This window comes from Petromyzon marinus, assembly GCF_048934315.1.
Source record: "Petromyzon marinus isolate PM22_M1 ecotype Great Lakes invasive population chromosome 70 unlocalized genomic scaffold, UKy_Petmar_22M1.pri1.0 chr70_unloc.3, whole genome shotgun sequence".
Classification (NCBI taxonomy): domain Eukaryota; kingdom Metazoa; phylum Chordata; class Hyperoartia; order Petromyzontiformes; family Petromyzontidae; genus Petromyzon; species Petromyzon marinus.
The window spans coordinates 1-18,465 of record NW_027422605.1 but is presented as its reverse complement, the minus strand read 5'-3'; the positions used below and the strand labels follow the sequence as shown (position 1 = coordinate 18,465).

The following is an 18,465-nucleotide window of genomic DNA, read 5'->3' as shown; positions in this document are numbered from 1 at the left end:
ATAATACTACACTAGTAACTATATAATACTTTACTAGTAACTATATAATACTTCACTAGTAACTATATAACACTAGTAACTATATAACACTACACTATATAATACTTCACTAGTAACTATATAACACCACACTAGTAATTATATAACACTACACTAGTAACTATATGACACTAGTAACTATATAACACTACACTAGTAACTATATAACACTACACTAGTAACTATAAAACACTAGTAACTATATAACACTTCACTAGCAACTATATAACACTACACTAAATAATACTACACTAGTAACTATATAATACTAGTAACTATATAACACTACACTAATAACTATATAATATTACACTAGTAACTATATAATACTTCACTAGTAACTATATAACACTACACTAGTAACTATATACACTAGTAACTATATAACACTACACTAGTAACTATATAATACTACACTAGTAACAATATAACACTAGTAACTATATAATACTACACTAGTAACTATATAATACTAGTAACTATATAATACTACACTAGTAACTATATAATACTAGTAACTATATAATACTAAACTATATAATACTACACTAGTAACTATATAATACTTCACTAGTAACTATGTAATATTACACTAGTAACTATATAATACTACACTAGTAACTATATAACACTAGTAACTATATAACAATACACTATATAACACTACATTAGCAACTATATAACACTAGTAACTATAAAACACTAGTAACTATATAATACTACACTAGTAACTATATAACACTACACTAGTAACTATATAATACTACACTATATAACACTACACTAGTAACTATATAACACTAGTAAGTATATAATACTACACTAGTAACTATATAACACTAGTAACTATATAATACTACACTAGTAACTATATAACACTAGTAACTATATAATACTTCACTAGTAACTATATAATACTACACTAGTAACTATATAACACTAGTAACTATATAATACTTCACTAGTAACTATATAATACTACACTAGTAACTATATAACACTAGTAACTATATAATACTTCACTAGTAACTATATAATACTACACTAGTAACTATATAACACTAGTAACTATATAATACTACACTAGTAACTATATAACACTAGTAACTATATAATACTACACTAGTAACTATATAACACTAGTAACTATATAATACTACACTAGTAACTATATAACACTAGTAACTATATAATACTACACTAGTAACTATATAATACTACACTATATACTATGCTAGTAACTATATAATACTTCACTAGTAACTATATAATACTACACTAGTAACTATATAACACTACACTAGTAACTATATAACACTAAACTATATAACACTACACTTACAACTATATAACACTAGTAACTATATAACACTACACTAGTAACTATATAACACTACACTAGTAACTATATAATACTAGTAACTATATAACACTACACTAGTAACTATATAACACTAGTAACTATATAACACTAGTAACTATATAACAATAGTAACTATATAATATATAGTAACTATATAACACTACACTAGTAACTATATAATACTAGTAATTAACTATATAATATATAGTAACTATATAACACTAGTAACTATATAGTAGTAACTATATAATAGCAACTATATAAAATATAGTAACTATATAAAACTATATAATATATAGTAACTATATAAAACTAAACTATATAATATATAGTAACTATATAACACTAAACTATATAATAGTAACTATATAATAGTAACTATATAATATATAGTAACGATATAAAACTAAACTATATAATATATAGTAACTATATAATATTAACTATATAAAACTAAACTATATAATATATAGTAACTATATAACAATAGTAACTATATAATAGTAACTATATAACACTAAACTATATAATAGTAACTATATAAAACTATATAATATATAGTAACTATATAATACTACACTAGTAACTATATAACACTAGTAACTATATAATATATAGTAACTATATAACAATAGTAACTATGTAATATATTTCGATTTAAAGCTTTCGTGACTGAAATGATTCATCTTCTTTGGTTCTTTCGGTAAAGTCACGTAGAATGAGAATAAAATAATAAATTGATCAAATAAAATAACACAATAATATTCTCACGACGTTTCGGCCACAACACAAGCGGCCTTCATCAGGTGAAGGGACGAGACTGTCTGGTAGGACAGCGCTGGAGTGAAAGAGCCACGTTCAGATCACGACCTTTAAGCTGTGTGAGAGGAAACAAAGCGCCTTGACAAAGGAATTAGCATATAATTTAGCATTGAAATGGCTGAATGATTAGCTTGTGACTGGTCACAGAAATAGCTATGTTAAAAGTTAAAGCATACACATCCGCAGAGGCACCCCTTTATGAAGGAATTAGCATAGAATTCAGCATTGAAATAGCTAAGTTAAAGCATACACATCTGCAGAGGCACCCCTTGACAAAGGAATTAGCATAGAATTTAGCATTGAAATAGCGGAGTGATTAGCTTGTAACTGGTCACAGAAATAGCTACGTTAAAGTCAGAGCATACACATTCACCGAGGCACTTAGTACAAATCAAACAGGAGAATTTAGCATTGAAATAACTAGGCGAATTTAGCATTGAAATAACTGAGTGATTAGCTAGTGACTGGTCACAGAAATGACTATGTTGAAGTCAAGGCCTACACATCTGAGCTATTCACAGTACTATATAGTGAACCAATAAAAAACTAAAATATAAATTACCTTAATGTTATCAATAAACTCTATATTCTCCAATCAGCTAAGCTACCAACAATAAGTCGTTATATATCACAATGCTATATGGCGAAAAAATGGGTGGATTCTTACCCTCATATATAGTAACTATATATAACTATATAAAACTAAACTATATAATATAACACTAGTAACTATATAATATATAGTAACTATATAATAGTAACTCTATAATACTAAACTAAATAATATATAGTAACTATATAACAATAGTAACTATATAATAGTAACTATATAACACTAAACTATATAATATATAGTAACTATATAACACTAAACTATATAATAGTAACTATATAAAACTATATAATATATAGTAACTATATAACACTAGTAACTATATCATATATAGTAACTATATAACACTAGTAACTATATAATATATAGTAACTATATAACACTAGTAACTATATAAAACTAGTAACTATATAACACTAGTAACTATATAATAGTAACTATATAATAGTAACTACATAATATATAGTAACTATATAACACTAGTAACTATATAATAGTAACTATATAAAACTAAACTATATAATATATAGTAACTATATAAAACTAAACTATATAATATATAGTAACTATATAATAGTAACTATATAAAACTATATAATATATAGTAACTATATAATAGTAACTATATAATAGTAACTATTTAATAATAACTCTATAATACTAAACTAAATAATATATAGTAACTATATAACAATAGTAACTATATAATAGTAACTATATAACACTAAACTATATAATATATTTTGATTTAAAGCTTTCGTGACTGCAGTAATTCATATTCTTAGTTTTTTCGGTAAAGTCACGTTGAAGAGAAACAACAAAATAACAAAATATATATAAAACAATAAAAAATTCTCACGACGTTTCGACCATAACTCAAACGGTCATCATCAGGTGTGTCGGTTTGCATAAATTTATTTTGAAAACGGCATATTTATTTATATATATATAAATAACGTTTGCGTCACGCGCAACGATTGGCAGTTTGCCCAGGACTAGTCCATCTATTTTTTGAAAAGAGGAGGGGGGAGACGAAATTTGTTTTTATGTATGCTGTCTGAAAGCCACTGTAAGCGTGAACAATCAATCAAGAACTGAAATGATTTATCAAATCTTTCCAATGATTGCTAAGATAGAATCCATCTTCTCGGTTGAAATTGTCTCTGTGCTTGTATATGTGGATAGCCTCATGAACGAATCTCTCATGGAAGCCAGATGGCTTACAAAGAACCTCCGTCTTGGAAAAGTCAATGGCATGTGAGCCTACTGAATTAGAACAATGATCTGCTACGGCCGAGGTGTTGGTCCTACCGTGTTTAAGGTCTGCTTTATGTTCACGAATGCGGTCCGAGATATGGCGTTTTGTTTCTCCAATGTAACTACTACCACAGAGGCAACTTAGTTTGTAGACACCAGGGTATTGTATGTCCGGAATCACATCTTTTACAGACGGAACCAGATCAAGGATTTTATGTAATGTGTTGAAACGGACCTGGATCTTGTGTTTATTCAAGATTTTGGAGATCTTTTTTGTGATCCCAGCAATGTAGGGTAAAGTGATGGTTTTGAAAGGCTCCTCAAGAGGGTTCTTCTTCATGGTTTGAGTGATAGCTTTGCGGATTGTATAGTCGGAGTAACCATTAGCCCTAAGAGCTTGGTGTACGTGCTTGAGTTCACTGCTTATGTGTTCCTGGTCGGATATGCATTGGGCTCTATGATACAGAGTCTTGATGAGAGAATTCTTCTGTGATGGATGGTGGTGGGAATCCGGTTTCAGATAAGCATCCGTATGGGTAGCTTTCCTGTAGACAGAGTGGCTCATTGAACCATCAGGTCTCTTTTTAATTAGGACATCCAAAAAAGGTATCTTGCCATCTATTTCGACTTCCATGGTAAATCTGATGGCTGGGTGTATGGAATTGATGTGGTCGAAGAATTGGTCTAGAGCAGGCCGGCCATGTGGCCAGATGACAAAAGTGTCATCCACGTACCTCTTCCATAAGGTTGGGCGCAGAGTGGCAGTCTGGATGGCGTCAGTCTCAAATTTCTCCATGAAAATGTTAGCTATAACTGGAGAAAGGGGGGAGCCCATTGGGGTGCCCTCAGTTTGTTTGTACAAAGTTCCATTCCAAGTGAAGTATGTATTGGTTAAACAGTGTCTCACCAGGGGAGGTACCTCAGTGTTTAGTCCTTGATGAACCAAGTCTTCAATGATTGCAATGGTGTCAGGTACAGGAACCTTGGTGAATAAGGAAACTACATCAAAACTGACAAGCAGGTCGTCTGGGGACAGGGAAATACCCTTGATTGTTGATACCAGGTGAGTAGAATTTTGTACCGCAGAGGTGGTCTTTCCAGTGAAAGGACGCAGGATTTCAGACAAAAAACGAGCTAGTTTGTAGGTGGGGGAGCTGATAGTAGAGACTATGGGACGAAGAGGTGTATCAACTTTATGTATTTTTGGTAAGCCGTATAATCTTGGTGGCCTGGCAGCAGAAGGTTTCAACGAAAACTGTTTAGATTGATCAATTAATGCGGTTGAATCAGAAATTATTTTGTTGGTTTGTGTGACGAGGCTGTTGGTGGGATCTCTTTTTATTTTTGTATAACTACCATCGTCGAGTAATTCTTTAATTTTGTTGTTTATTCTATTTTATCCATGATGACAGTAGCATTGCCTTTGTCAGCTGAGAGAACTACAATATCATTCCTCTTTTTTAATTTATATAATTCAAAACGCTCATCTTTGCTGAGGTTGCTAGCTGGCATCTTAGCGTTTTTGAGGGTTGCAGCGATTTCAGATCTTGCTACGTCTGCAGCGATGTGACCCAGGCCCCTGAGAGCAACGTCTACTTGGGCAATTATATCATTAACTGGTATGTGTTTAGGTGTGACTGCAAAGTTTAGACCTTTAGCTAAAACGGATTTCAGACCATCGAAAATAGAACTGTTACTGTGATTAATTACGACTTTATTAACGTCTAACTTTTTGGTGTGTGGGTCCGGTCTTTTGTTGAAGAGGAGGTTAAATTTGGAAATCAGGTTTTCCTTACATTTGGTCGACATAGTAGCAGCTGAAGAGGCAGTCATATTGTCTACATGTTCCCAATCCGATGTGGACATTATTGCCGTCAATGATAAGTGTGATTTGTAGAGTGTCTTGTCTAACTGATCTAGTTCTGTGCGTATAAGTCTGATTTTTTCTGAGATAAGAGCTAAGCTAGTTTTGAAAAGAATTTGTTTCGCATTAGAAGAAGTTACAGTAGCAGAGGTGAGTGTAAATGCGATTGGTATTACCCCAGAGTCGCGGCATCTCTTCAGGAAGGTGAGAGACTCGATCAGCTGAGCTTTCTTATCCCGGAGTTTGTTGAAGGATCTTAAAGTTATGTGAAAACCCTCCCCGTAGAGGCGATTAAATTTTGATTTAAAGCTTTCGTGACTGCAGTAATTCATATTCTTAGTTTTTTCGGTAAAGTCACGTTGAAGAGAAACAACAAAATAACAAAATATATATAAAACAATAAAAAATTCTCACGACGTTTTGACCATAACTCAAACGGTCATCATCAGGTGTGTCGGTTTGCATAAATTTATTTTGAAAACGGCATATTTATTTATATATATATAAATAACGTTTGCGTCACGCGCAACGATTGGCAGTTTGCCCAGGACTAGTCCATCTATTTTTTGAAAAGAGGAGGGGGGAGACGAAATTTGTTTTTATGTATGCTGTCTGAAAGCCACTGTAAGCGTGAACAATCAATCAAGAACTGAAATGATTTATCAAATCTTTCCAATGATTGCTAAGATAGACGTTGCTCTCAGGGGCCTGGGTCACATCGCTGCAGACGTAGCAAGATCTGAAATCGCTGCAACCCTCAAAAACGCTAAGATGCCAGCTAGCAACCTCAGCAAAGATGAGCGTTTTGAATTATATAAATTAAAAAAGAGGAATGATATTGTAGTTCTCTCAGCTGACAAAGGCAATGCTACTGTCATCATGGATAAAATAGAATACAACAACAAAATTAAAGAATTACTCGACGATGGTAGTTATACAAAAATAAAAAGAGATCCCACCAACAGCCTCGTCACACAAACCAACAAAATAATTTCTGATTCAACCGCATTAATTGATCAATCTAAACAGTTTTCGTTGAAACCTTCTGCTGCCAGGCCACCAAGATTATACGGCTTACCAAAAATACATAAAGTTGATACACCTCTTCGTCCCATAGTCTCTACTATCAGCTCCCCCACCTACAAACTAGCTCGTTTTTTGTCTGAAATCCTGCGTCCTTTCACTGGAAAGACCACCTCTGCGGTACAAAATTCTACTCACCTGGTATCAACAATCAAGGGTATTTCCCTGTCCCCAGACGACCTGCTTGTCAGTTTTGATGTAGTTTCCTTATTCACCAAGGTTCCTGTACCTGACACCATTGCAATCATTGAAGACTTGGTTCATCAAGGACTAAACACTGAGGTACCCCCCCTGGTGAGACACTGTTTAACCAATACATACTTCACTTGGAATGGAACTTTCTACAAACAAACTGAGGGCACCCCAATGGGCTCCCCCCTTTCTCCAGTTATAGCTAACATTTTCATGGAGAAATTTGAGACTGACGCCATCCAGACTGCCACTCTGCGCCCAACCTTATGGAAGAGGTACGTGGATGACACTTTTGTCATCTGGCCACATGGCCGGCCTGCTCTAGACCAATTCTTCGACCACATCAATTCCATACACCCAGCCATCAGATTTACCATGGAAGTCGAAATAGATGGCAAGATACCTTTTTTGGATGTCCTAATTAAAAAGAGACCTGATGGTTCAATGAGCCACTCTGTCTACAGGAAAGCTACCCATACGGATGCTTATCTGAAACCGAATTCCCACCACCATCCATCACAGAAGAATTCTCTCATCAAGACTCTGTATCATAGAGCCCAATGCATATCCGACCAGGAACACATAAGCAGTGAACTCAAGCACGTACACCAAGCTCTTAGGGCTAATGGTTACTCCGACTATACAATCCGCAAAGCTATCACTCAAACCATGAAGAAGAACCCTCTTGAGGAGCCTTTCAAAACCATCACTTTACCCTACATTGCTGGGATCACAAAAAAGATCTCCAAAATCTTGAATAAACACAAGATCCAGGTCCGTTTCACTCACTCCAGCGCTGTCCTACCAGACAGTCTCGCTCCCTTCACCTGATGAAGGCCGCTTGTGTTGTGGCCGAAACGTCGTGAGAATATTATTGTGTTATTTTATTTTATCAATTTATTATTTTATTCTCATTCTACGTGACTTTACCGAAAGAACCAAAGAAATTTTGATTTAAAGCTTTCGTGACTGCAGTAATTCATATTCTTAGTTTTTTCGGTAAAGTCACGTTGAAGAGAAACAACAAAATAACAAAATATATATAAAACAATAAAAAATTCTCACGACGTTTCGACCATAACTCAAACGGTCATCATCAAACCGACACACCTGATGATGACCGTTTGAGTTATGGTCGAAACGTCGTGAGAATTTTTTATTGTTTTATATATATTTTGTTATTTTGTTGTTTCTCTTCAACGTGACTTTACCGAAAAAACTAAGAATAAGAACCAAAGAAGATGAATCATTGCAGTCACGAAAGCTTTAAATCGAAACATTACATAAAATCCGTGATCTGGTTCCGTCTGTAAAAAATGTGATTCCGGACATACAATACCCTGGTGTCTACAAACTAAGTTGCCTCTGTGGTAGTAGTTACATTGGAGAAACCAAATGCCATGTCTCGGACCGCATTCGTGAACATAAAGCAGACCTTAAACACGGTAGGACCAACACCTCGGCCGTAGCAGATCATTGTTCTAATTCAGTAGGCTCACATGCCATTGACTTTTCCAAGACGGAGGAGGTTCTTTGTAAGCCATCTGGCTTCCATGAGAGATTCGTTCATGAGGCTATCCACATATACAAGCACAGAGACAATTTCAACCGAGAAGATGGATTATATCTTAGCAATCATTGGAAAGATTTGATAAATCATTTCAGTTCTTGATTGATTGTTCACGCTTACAGTGGCTTTCAGACAGCATACATAAAAACAAATTTCGTCTCCCCCCTCCTCTTTTCAAAAAATAGATGGACTAGTCCTGGGCAAACTGCCAATCGTTGCGCGTGACGCAAACGTTATTTTTTTATATATAAATAAATAAATGTGCCGTTTTAAAAATAAATTTATGCAAACCGACACACCTGATGATGACCGTTTGAGTTATGGTCGAAACGTCGTGAGAATTTTTTGTTTTATATATATTTTGTTATTTTGTTGTTTCTCTTCAACGTGACTTTACCGAAAAAACTAAGAATATATATAACACTAGTAACTATATAAAACTAAAATATATAATATATAGTAACTATATAAACTAAACTATATAATATATAGTAACTATATAAAACTAAACTATAAAATATATAGTAACTATATAATAGTAACTATATAATATATAAAACTATAATATATAGTAACTATATAATAGTAACTATATAACACTAGTAACTATATAATATATAGTAACTATATAATAGTAACTATATAATATATAGTAACTATATAATAGTAACTATATAATATATAAAACTATATAATATATAGTAACTATATAATAGTAACTATATAATATATAGTAACTATATAATAGTAACTATATAATATATAAAGCTATATAATATATAGTAACTATATAATAGTAACTATATAATATATAAAACTATATAATATATAGTAACTATTTGGCGTTTTGTTGTGGTGACAACTCGCTGTCGGTCTGTCGGGCGGTGGAGGCTCACGACATTTATATATTTAGGCGACCGAACCCCCAATAAACAACACCTTGATTGTGAACAGGGACATTTGACGCGTTAAAATTAAAACATTTTAAATTAAACAAAATTAAAACATTTTAAATTAAATAAAATTAAAACATTTTCACGACAACAATCGCCATCACACTTTACCCGCCGGTGTTGCCGGCGTGGCGACACGACCGATGGTGACTGCGAGAGGCAGATTCTGCCGACAGTTTAACGTTAACACAGTTAATGTGTTAATATTAACACAGTTAATGTTTAATATTAACACATTTATAATGTTTAATATTAACACATTCAAGAGAGCCACGGGCTTACTGTACCTGGTACAGTGGCGACGCCAGGCGGACCAATCACAGGGCGCCCCGGCGGGTCACGTGGGCGCAGCCGACCACTCAGCAGGACGCGGGGGCCGGCAGCGGAAGTGTTGGTGGTGACGAGGGCAAGATTCCGTCTTCCGGAAGAGGAAGATCGTTCCTGCTGGGGAAGCTTCGTCTTCTGGAAGAGGTAGATCGTTCTTGCTGGGGAAGCTCCGTCTTCCGGAAGATGAAGATCGTTGCTTCTGAGGAAGCTCCGTCTTCCGGAAGAAGAAGATCGTTCCTGCTGAGGAAGATCCGTCTTCGGAAGAGGAAGATCGTTCCTGCTGAGGAAGCTCCGTCTTCCGGAAGAGGAAGATACCTTCATCATCATAGTGGCGAGGAGATTTTTTTCAGTTTCATTTGTTTTGGTATAGCCCTGTGAGCCATTCGGCTCTTGAATCGGGTGCAACCACAACAAACAAAAAACATGAACAAAAAACATCTCCCTCTCACTCTCCCACTCCCCCCTCCCTCACTCTCCCACTCTCTCTCCATCTCTCCCACTCCCCCTCCCACTCTCTCTCCTCTCTCTCTCCCACTCCCCTCTCTCCACTCTCTCCCACTCTCCACTCTCTCTCCCACTCTCTCTCCCACTCTCTCCCCCACTCTCTCTCCACTCTCTCTCCCACTCCCCACTCTCCCCACCTCTCTCCCACTCTCTCCCCACTCTCTCCCACTCCCCACTCCTCCCCACTCCCCCCTCCCACTCTCTCTCCACTCTCTCTCCCATTCCCCTCTCTCCACTCTCTCCCCACTCTCTCTCCACTCTCTCTCTCCCACTCCCCACTCTCTCTCCCACTCCCCACTCTCTCTCCACTCTCTCTCCCACTCCCCACTCTCTCCCCACTCCCCCTTCCCACTCTCTCTCCACTCTCTCTCTCACTCCCCACTCTCTCTCCCACTCCCCACTCTCTCTCCCACTCTCTCCCACTCCCCACTCTCTCTCCACCCTCTCTCCCACTCTCTCTCACCACTCGCCCCTCCCACTCTCTCTCCACTCTCTCTCCCACTCTCTCCCACTTCCCCCTCCCACTCTCTCTCCCACTCTCTCTCCCACTCCCCACTCTCTCTCCACCCTCTCTCCCACTCTCTCTCCACTCGCCCCTCCCACTCTCTCTCCACTCTCTCTCTCCACTCTCTCCCACTTCCCCCCTCCCACTCTCTCTCCCACTCTCTCCCACCCCACCTCTCCACTCTTCTCCCACTCCCCTCTCTCCACTCTCTCTCCCACTCCCCACTCTCTCTCTCCACCCTCTCTCCCACTCTCTCTCCACTCGCCCCTCCCACTCTCTCTCCACTCTCTCTCTCCGACTCTCTCCCACTTCCCCCTCCCACTCTCTCTCCCCACTCTCTCCCACTCCCCCCCTCCCCTCTCCATCCTCTCCCACTCTCTCTCTCCACTCTCTCTCCCTCTCCCCACTCTCCCACTTCTCTCCCACTCTCTCTCCCACTCTCTCCCACTCTCTCTCCCACTCCCCACTCCCTCCCACCCCTCCCCCCTCCCACTCTCTCTCCACTCTCTCTCCCATTCCCCTCTCTCCACTCTCTCCCACTCTCTCTCCACTCTCTCTCCCACTCCCCACTCTCTCTCCCACTCCCCACTCTCTCTCCACTCTCTCTCCCCACTCTCTCCCCACTCTCTCCCACTCTCTCTCCCACTCCCACTCCCTCCCACTCCCCCCTCCCACTCTCTCTCCACTCTCTCTCTCACTCCCCACTCTCTCTCCCACTCCCCACTCTCTCTCCCACTCCCCCTCTCTCCACTCTCTCTCCCACTCCCACTCTCTCTCCACTCTCTCTCCACTCTCTCTCCACTCTCTCTCCCACTCTCTCTCCACTCTCTCTCCCACTCTCTCCCCACCCCCCTCCCACTCTCTCTCCACTCTCCTCCCACTCCCCTCTCTCCACTCTCTCTCCACTCTCTCCCCCACTCCCCTCTCTCCACTCTCTCTCCACTCTCTATCCCACTCCCCACTCTCTCTCCCACTCCCCACTCTCTCTCCACTCTCTCTCCCACTCCCCACTCTCTCTCCACTCTCTCTCCCACTCTCTCTCACTCTCTCCACTCTCTCTCCCACTCTCTCTCCCACTCTCTCTCCCACTCTCTCCTCTCCCCACTCCCACTCTCTCTCCCACTCCCCACTCCCTCTCCCACTCTCTCTCCCACTCTCCACTCTCTCTCCCCACTCTCTTCTCCACTCTCTCTCCCACTCCCCACTCTCTCTCCACTCTCTCTCCCACTCTCTCCCACTCTCTCTCCACTCTCCCCACTCTCTCCCACTCCCACTCTCTCTCCCACTCCCCACTCTCTCCACTCTCTCTCCACTCCCCACTCTCTCTCCACTCTCTCTCCCACTCTCTCTCCACTCTCTCTCCCACTCTCTCTCCCACTCTCTCTCCACTCTCTCCCCACTCTCTCTCCCACTCCCCACTCTCTCTCCCACTCCCCACTCTCTCCACTCTCTCTCCACTCCCCACTCTCTCTCCACTCTCTCTCCCACTCTCTCTCCACTCTCTCTCCCACTCTCTCTCCCACTCTCTCTCCACTCTCTCTCCACTCTCTCCCCACTCCCCCCTCCCACTCTCTCTCCACTCTCTCTCCCACTCCCCTCTCTCCACTCTCTCTCCACTCTCTCCCCCACTCCCCTCTCTCCACTCTCTCTCCACTCTCTATCCCACTCCCCACTCTCTCTCCCACTCCCCACTCTCTCTCCACTCTCTCTCCCACTCCCCACTCTCTCTCCACTCTCTCTCCCACTCTCTCTCCACTCTCTCCACTCTCTCTCCCACTCTCTCTCCCACTCTCTCTCCCACTCTCTCCCCACTCCCACTCTCTCTCCCACTCCCCACTCCCTCTCCCACTCTCTCTCCCACTCTCCACTCTCTCTCCCACTCTCTCTCCACTCTCTCTCCCACTCCCCACTCTCTCTCCACTCTCTCTCCCACTCTCTCCCACTCTCTCTCCACTCTCTCCCCACTCTCTCCCACTCCCCACTCTCTCTTCCACTCTCTCCCACTCTCTCCCCACTCTCTCTCCACTCTGTCTCCCACTCCCCACTCTCTCTCCCACTCTCTCCCACTCTCTCTCTCCCACTCTCCACTCTCTCTCCCACTCTCTCTCCCACTCCCCACTCTCTCTCCACTCTCTCTCCCACTCTCTCTCCCACTCTCTCTCCCACTCCCCACTCTCTCTCCACTCTCTCTCCCACTCTCTCTCCCACTCTCTCTCCCACTCTCTCCCACTCTCTCTCCCACTCCCCACTCTCCCCCACTCCCCCCTCCCACTCTCTCTTTTTTACGATCAGAGGAAACAAGAAGTGCTCGGTGTATTGGCACTTTGCTCCGTTCATCATTTCGGTTTTTTTAATGCTTTGCTTTATGTAACCCCCCCCCCCCTTTTAAATGAAAGACCCAAATTGTTATTTTATTTTTATCTTTCCCCTTCCCTCTCTCTCTACCCCCTCTCTGCCCCCCCCCTCTCTCTCTGCCCCCTCTCTACCTACTCCATTTGGCTCTCTCTCGCTCTCTCTTTTTTCTTTATAACTACGACAAGTGCTGCATCTGCACGCATCTTACCCCTTCTCTCTCTCTACCCCCTCTCCGACCCCCCTCTCTACCCCCTCTCTGCCCCCCCTCTCTACCCCCTCTCTGCCCCCCCCCTCTCTCTCTGCCCCCCTCTCTCTCTACCCCCCTCTCTGCCCCCCTCTCTCTCTACCCCCCTCTCTTCCTACTCCGTTTCGCTCTCTCTCGCTCACTCTCTCGCTCTCTCTCTCTTTTTATAACTACGACAAGTGCTGCACCTGCACGCAGCCCTTCCCACAGTCAGACGGCCTCCGACGGGTAGCTCACAATGTGCATGCACAGAGCTCTCTACCGTCTTCTGCCACCGAGCACACGGCCTCCTCCAGCGCCCACTGCTCCTTGAAGACCATCACGGCGTGGGTCAGCCGCGCGTGGCGGAACTCCGGCCACACCCTGGCTCCGACCAGAGCGCGGAAGATGCCCAGGCTGCTGGCCGGACGTTGCCCCTCCAGGGCCACCTTCCTCGCCCTGTATATGGCGAGCTTGGCGTAGCCGAAGGGCACGTTGACCAGCCCCTGAAGATGTTGGGGTCCGTCGCCCTTCGGGTATCCGAAGATGAGGACCGTCGGGGAGAAGTGGAGGCTGAACCTTAGGAGGATGTTTCTCAGGACCTTGAACAGCGAGTCCAGGCTCTCACGCTCCACGTATTGGTGCGCCACCGTCTCCACTTTACCGCAGAACCGGCACTCCGGGGACGTGTCGGTGAAGCGCGCCGGGGAGACGTCGGTGGTGACGGTGCCGTGGGCGATGCTCCAGCTGAGGTCGCCGATGCGGTTGTACGTCGGTCTGCAGTAGAGTTGCCTCCAGCGAGGCCTCTCCGGAGAGACGCAGGGCAGGGCTCTCCTCCAGGCATGGTCCTTGTGGCTCCTCAGGGTGTCCTGTTGGTGAAACCGGACCGTGTAGGAGTAGAGCACCTTCCTCTTGACGTTCGCGAAGGCCACCTCCGGTAGGTCTTCTAGCCGGCACAGGTCGTGATCCGTCTTCGTTTGTCGGCATTGGCGATGCAGCGGCACGACGGAGAGCTCCGGTGGAGGGGGACCGAGAGGGGCCTCGTCATCCCCAACGCCGATGGGGGGGGGGGGGGGCGTTCTCCCCGCCGCTGCCGCTGAGAAGGCCCCCTTGGCTTCGGCCAGGATCCGGGCAGCCACCCGGAACGACTGCAGCCCCCCCCCCCCCCGTCTTTGCGGCCACGTCTGCCGGTCCGAGCTACCGGCCCCGTGGTTCAGGCTCCACCAGATCTCCCATCCTGGTGAGCCGCGCGTTGGCGAGGCGCCTCTCCATGCCTGGGGTGGCGGTGGTGGTGGATGGCAGCGCTTTGTCTGCGGGTTCCTGAGGATCGGTTCGAAGACCAGATCCTCGGCCGATCGCGGCTGGTTCAGCCTCCCGACGGCGAGGGAGCTCCACGCCCGCAGGGACGCTCCTGTAGAAGGGTGGCAGCTGTCCCAGTGGGAGGCCCTGCAGGTCCACGTAGAATAGTCGCTTGGAGCACTGCAGACCCCCCCCCAGCTGTTTCAGGAGGAAGGAGGCCGTGACGCTCCAGGCCGGTGCCGGAACGGCGTGCAGGAACTTTTGGGCGGCCTTCAGTTGGAAGGTGGCCAGCTGACTCCACACACACACCAGCTAGGACAGCCCTCGTCCAGTGGCATCCCACTCCACCCCCTCTCTCTCTCTCACTCTCTCTCTCCCACTCCCACACCCCCTCTCTCTCCCACTCCCCCCCTCTCTCTCTCACTCTCTCTCCCCACTCCCCCCCTCTCTCACTCCCACACCCCCCCCCACTCTCTCTCCCACTCTCTCTCCCACTCTCTCTCCACTCTCTCTCACTCCCCCCCCTCTCTCTCTCCCACTCTCTCTCCCACTCTCTCTCCACTCTCTCTCTCACTCCCCCCCCTCTCTCTCTCCCACTCTCTCTCCCACTCCCCCCTCTCTCTCTCCCACTCTCTCTCCCACTCTCTCTCCACTCTCTCTCTCTCCCACTCTCTCTCCCACTCCCCCCCTCTCTCACTCCCACTCTCTCTCACTCTCTCTCACTCCCCCCCTCTCTCTCTCCCCACTCTCTCTCCCACTCCCCCCCCTCTCTCTCTCCCACTCCCTCCCCTCTCTCTCTCTCACTCTCTCTCTCTCACTCCCCCCCCCTCTCTCTCTCCCACTCTCCCACTCCCCCCCACTCTCTCCCACTCCCCCCCCACTCTCTCCCACACCCCCCCACTCTCTCTCCCACTCCCCCCCCACTCTCTCCCACTCCCCCCCTCTCTCTCTCCACTCTCTCTCCCACTCCCCCCCCCACTCTCTCCCACTCCCCCCCACTCTCTCCCACTCCCCCCTCTCTCTCTCCACTCTCAGAAGCGCACAACATGGACTTGGCCTCCTCTTCTTGGACCAGGAGAAGGCCTTTGGCAGGGTGAGCCACGAGTACCTGGACACACTTGTGATGCCACGCCAGCGAAGTCGCTCCGCCGAGTCCGGGCCCACCCGGCTCCCCCCACCGCCCCCCACCGCCCCCCACCCACCGCCCCCCACATCAACACACGCACTCACGTGGGGCCTCGTGGGGGGGGGGGGTCACCTGCCCCTGAGTTTTCACCCGAGGGCTCCGCGGTTTCTCAGGGCCAGGGAATTGGCAGCCCCCCCCCCCCAGCCCAGGCCACATGGCACTGCGGCGCCGTGAATTGCCGAGGGGGGTCAGACGTTGAGGACGTCGTGACGTCACGTCGTCCTGAACGTCGCATCACGTCGTTCAGGACGACGCATCACGTGACACGTCGTCCTCAACGTCGCATCACGTCGTTCAGGACGATGCGTCACGTCGTTCAGGACGACGTGACGCATCGTTGAGGACTATGCATCATGTCGTTGAGGACGTCGTGACGCGTCGTTCAGGACGATGCATCACGTCGTTGAGGACGACGTGACGTCACGCGGCCTCGACGCTCTGCCAGGCGGTTGCAGCGTACGCGAGTGAGGGCCTCCTCCGCCAGGGTCAACTGGGCCAAGTGCGAGGCCCCACCCCCCCTCTGTGATTGGGGTCGTGAGGCGACGTTCGCGCTGTGCCCCTCCCAGGGGGAGTCGCTTGGCCGGATGACGGAGTCAAGCACCTGGGGGTTCACCTGGGGTAACCACAGTGGGGTAACCACAGTGGGGTAACCAGTGGGGTAACCACAGTGGAGTAACCACAGTGGAGTAACCAGTGGGGTAACCACAGTGGGGTAACCAGTGGGGTAACCACAGTGGGGTAACCACAGTGGGGTAACCACAGTGGGGTAACCAGTGGGGTAACCACAGTGGAGTAACCACAGTGGAGTAACCAGTGGGGTAACCACAGTGGGGTAACCAGTGGGGTAACCACAGTGGGGTAACCACAGTGGGCTAACCACAGTGGGGTAACCACAGTGGGGTAACCAGTGGGGTAACCACAGTGGAGTAACCACAGTGGAGTAACCAGTGGGGTAACCACAGTGGGGTAACCAGTGGGGTAACCACAGTGGGGTAACCACAGTGGGCTAACCACAGTGGGGTAACCACAGTGGGGTAACCAGTGGGGTAACCACAGTGGGGTAACCACAGTGGGGTAACCAGTGGGGTAACCACAGTGAGGTAACCACAGTGGGGTAACCACAGTGTGGTAACCAGTGGGGTAACCACAGTGTGGTAACCAGTGAGGTAACCACAGTGTGGTAACCAGTGGGGTAACCACAGTGTGGTAACCAGTGGGGTAACCACAGTGAGGTAACCACAGTGGGGTAACCACAGTGGGGTAACCAGTGGGGTAACCACAGTGGGGTAACCACAGTGGGCTAACCACAGTGGGGTAACCACAGTGGGGTAACCACGGTGGGGTAACCACAGTGAGGTAACCACAGTGTGGTAACCAGTGGGGTAACCACAGTGTGGTAACCAGTGAGGTAACCACAGTGAGGTAACCAGTGGGGTAACCAGTGAGGTAACCACAGTGTGGTAACCAGTGGGTAACCACAGTGAGGTAACCACAGTGGGGTAACCACAGTGGGGTAACCACAGTGTGGTAACCACAGTGGGGTAACCACAGTGGGGTAACCACAGTGGGGTAACCACAGTGGGGTAACCACAGTGTGGTAACCAGTGGGGTAACCACAGTGTGGTAACCAGTGAGGTAACCACAGTGTGGTAACCAGTGGGGTAACCACAGTGAGGTAACCACAGTGGGGTAACCACAGTGGGGTAACCACAGTGGGGTAACCAGTGGGGTAACCACAGTGGGGTAACCACAGTGTGGGGTAACCACAGTGGGGTAACCAGTGGGGTAACCAGTGGGGTAACCACAGTGGGGTAACCACAGTGGGGTAACCACAGTGGGCTAACCACGTGACGACGTCGCTCTGAACAACCGGACGGAGCTGGCCGACACAATGGAGGCTAACTTACTGACATGGGCACCATGCCTCGCTCCGCAGATCTCATTCAGGGGCCGCGTGCTCGTCGCTGACGCTCTGGCAGCGTCCGCGCTGTGGCACGAGACCCAAGGCCCTCCAGCCCCCCGCTTGGCTACTCACCGGAGTCGACCGCTCGCTCGCGCGCTTCGCCTGGCACGGGAAGCACCGGCTCAGGCCGGGCGTCCTCCGCCTGCCGGTGGCCGAGGGCGGCCGGGAGGTCCGGTGGACGCCGTCGCCGCCGCCGCCGGGGTCGCGAGCTTCAGGCTCGTGGCCGTCAGGCGGCCGCCGTACGGCCGGCAGGAGCTGCCCCGGAAGTCGCCGGCCCCTCGCCCTGCCGAGGAAGGCGGGGGTGGGTGGGTACGGACAGGAGCTCTTCCTGACGGACCCGAGCCTGG

At 46.0% G+C, this 18,465-nt stretch overlaps 1 protein-coding gene across 1 annotated transcript in view; it reads right to left on the bottom strand.

The window, feature by feature from the left end:
• The window catches only part of BLZF1 (basic leucine zipper nuclear factor 1), a 36,427-nt gene extending 17,968 nt beyond the window's left edge, over window positions 1-18,459 (bottom strand). The window contains exon 1 of the mRNA XM_032979079.2: window positions 18,191-18,459. The gene's annotated coding sequence lies outside the window, so the exon portion shown is untranslated. The remainder of the gene's footprint in view (window positions 1-18,190) is intronic.
• Window positions 18,460-18,465: the final 6 nt, after the last annotated feature.